Raw genomic sequence first — 3,619 nt, 5'->3', positions numbered from 1 at the left:
CACCCGGGTACTGCTTTTAGTGAGTGGGGTCTAAAATGGGGATCCTCAGGCATAGAAAAGTGGTCACCTGCAAATTTGGGGCTTCTTATAAGAGCAGTCTTTGATCTTTAGGTATTTAACGTCTCTACCTGAAGGTTTCATTTGGGATTTGAAAAACTGCCCTGTGCTCTGACCTGGGGTACAAAAATCTACTGCAGCCATCTAATCTTGCCCCATTTTTTGCGGGGATGAACTCTGATCCCCAGAGAGTTCAAATATAATATTCAAATCTGACTCGTCTAGCTGGTTTTATGACATTGTTCAAATTTGACCACAGTATTGCTTCACCTCACTGGTCAATTTCATCTTGAGGTTTGTTAAACTACAAAGGTTAATTGTGACCGCTGGAGACCTGAAATGCATATTTGAAATTCGATCTCCCAGGTGTATTTATGGTGATGGTGGTTGGATCCTTCTAATTCAGAATTCAAACTTGACCACAAGTGAGACTTACAATGGTGCTTGAAAGTCTGTGAACCCTTTAGAATTTTCTGTATTTCTGCATAAATATGACCTACAACATCATCAGATTTTCACTCAAGTCCTAAAAGTAGATAAAGAGAAGCCAGTTACACAAATGAGACAAAAATATTACAAACCGGATTCCAAAAAAGTTAGGACACTATACAAATCGTGAATAAAAACTGAAGGTGCCAACTTCTAATATTTTATTCAGAATAGAACATAAATCACGGAACAAAAGTTTAAACTGAGAAAATGTATCATTTTAAGGGGAAAAATATGTTGATTCAGAATTTCATGGTGTCAACAAATCCCAAAAAAGTTGGGACAAGGCCATTTTCACCACCGTGTGGCATCTCCCTTCTTCTTACAACACTCAACAGACGTCTGGGGACCGAGGAGACCAGTTTCTCAAGTTTAGAAATAGGAATGCTCTCCCATTCTTGTCTAATACAGGCCTCTAACTGTTCAATCGTCTTGGGCCTTCTTTGTCGCACCTTCCTCTTTATGATGCGCCAAATGTTCTCTATAGGTGAAAGATCTGGACTGCAGACTGGCCATTTCAGTACCCGGATCCTTCTCCTACGCAGCCATGATGTTGTGATTGATGCAGAATGTGGTCTGGCATTATCTTGTTGAAAAATGCAGAGATGACGTCTGGATGGGAGCATATGTTGTTCTAGAACCTGAATATATTTTTCTGCATTGATGGTGCCTTTCCAGACATGCAAGCTGCCCATGCCACACGCACTCATGCAACCCCATACCATCAGAGATGCAGGCTTCTGAACTGAGCGTTGATAACAACTTGGGTTGTCCTTGTCCTCTTTGGTCCGGATGACATGGCGTCCCAGATTTCCAAAAAGAACTTTGAATCGTGACTCGTCTGACCACAGAACAGTCTTCCATTTTGCCACACTCCATTTTAAATGATCCCTGGCCCAGTGACAACGCCTGAGCTTGTGGATCTTGCTTAGAAATGGCTTCTTCTTTGCACTGTAGAGTTTCAGCTGGCAACGGCGGATGGCACGGTGGATTGTGTTCACTGACAATGGTTTCTGGAAGTATTCCTGAGCCCATTCTGTGATTTCCTTTACAGTAGCATTCCTGTTTGTGGTGCAGTGTCGTTTAAGGGCCGGAGATCACGGGCATCCAGTATGGTTTTACGGCCTTGACCCTTACGCACAGAGATTGTTCCAGATTCTCTGAATCTTCGGATGATGTTATGCACAGTTGATGATGATAGATGCAAAGTCTTTGCAATTTTTCGCTGGGTAACACCTTTCTGATATTGCTCCACTATCTTTCTGCAACATTGTGGGAATTGGTGATCCTCTACCCATCTTGGCTTCTGAGAGACACTGCCACTCTGAGAAGCTCTTTTTATACCCAATCATGTTGCCAATTGACCTAATTAGTGTTAATTGGTCTTCCAGCTCTTCGTTATGCTCAAATTTACTTTTTCCAGCCTCTTATTGCTACTTGTCCCAACTTTTTTGGGATTTGTTGACACCGTGAAATTTTGAATCAACATATTTTTCCTTTAAAATGATACATTTACTCGGATTAAACGTTTGATCTGTCATCTACGTTCTATTACAAATAAAATATTGACATTTGCCATCTCCACATCATTGCATTCAGTTTTTATTCACAATTTGTTTAGTGTCCCAACTTTTTTGGAATCCGGTTTGTATACTTGGTCATTTATTTATTGAGGAAAATGATCGAATATTACATATCTGTGAGTGGCAGAAGTATGTGAACCTCACGGATGATCAGTTAGTCTGAAGGTGAAATTCTAGTCAATGGGATGCCAGTCAGGTGTGAGTGGGCACCCTGTGTTATTTAAAGAACAGAATCTATCAAAGTCTGCTCTTCACAACACGTTTGTGGACGTGTATCATGGCACAAACAAAGGAGATTTCTGAGGACCTCACAAAAAGAGTTGTTGATGCTCATCAGGCCTGAAAAGGTTACCAAACCATCTCTGAAGAGTTTGGACTCCACCAATCCACAGTCAGACAGATTGTGTACATATGGAGGAAATTCAAGACCATTGTTACCCTCCCCAGGTGTGGTCGACCAACAAAGATCACTCCAAGAGCGAGGCACACGTGTAATAGTCAGCGAGGTCACAAAGGACTCCAGGGTAACTTCTAAGCAACTGAAGGCCTCTCTCACATTGGCTAATGTTCATGAGTCCACCATCAGCAGAACACTGAACAACAATGCTGTGCATGGCAGGGTTGCAAGGAGAAAGCCACTGCTCTCCAAAAAAAAACATAGCTGCAGTTTGCTAAAGATCACGTGGACAAACCAGAAGGCTATTGGAAGAATGTTTTGTGGACGGATGAGACCAAAATAGAACTTTTTGGTTTAAATGAAAAACGTTATGTACAAACTCAGAGGTCAAATCTTCTGCAAAGATCTAATTTTACCTTGAAGTTCGGTATTAAAAATCTTACTCCTGGATGGCTGAAATACAATGTTCAAATCTGAATCTCTTGGGTGGTTTTGCTGCACAGTTCAGATCTGACCATGCAGAAGTTCATACTTGCAAAATTCAGATCTGATCCCCATGGTGTGTGCAGGCCTTCTAATCCAGAAACCAAATATGACCACGAGGAGGGGTTACGCCTTAGAGATCTTCTGAAACAAACCTGACCCAGACGTTTAGTCTCAGTTTTCAAATGTACTGCAATCAGCTAACCTGACTTTGATTTGAAATCTGACTGAAATACTCAGATCTGACCACAGGGGGTCGCTATCTGAGACTTTAAAATTGATGTCAGTATTTTTTTACTGAGAAGTTCAAACTGAGGGCTCAAAAGTGGAGTTGGATCCTTTTCTGGGGAGATGGGGGATTTAATGCAGTGTTCTAATTTGACTTTTTGGGGGCTTGGTGGTGACCGTGCTTGCTGTTAACTGCATTGCCTTCTCCTTCTCACAGCCATGACTCGGTCCGGATGGCTGCAGAGTCAGTGGTTCAACTGGACTGTCGTCAGTCTGCTGGTCCTGGTGGATGTCATTCTGCAGTTACTGGTGGTTTTGAGGTGCCGCCGTAAGCACAGTACATGGGCACTCCGGATGCAGGCACGTAGGTGAGTCAATACAC

Source organism: Polypterus senegalus, chromosome 10 (assembly GCF_016835505.1).
Source record: "Polypterus senegalus isolate Bchr_013 chromosome 10, ASM1683550v1, whole genome shotgun sequence".
Classification (NCBI taxonomy): domain Eukaryota; kingdom Metazoa; phylum Chordata; class Cladistia; order Polypteriformes; family Polypteridae; genus Polypterus; species Polypterus senegalus.
The sequence above is the reverse complement of the archived record's forward strand: the minus strand, read 5'-3'. Positions refer to the sequence as shown.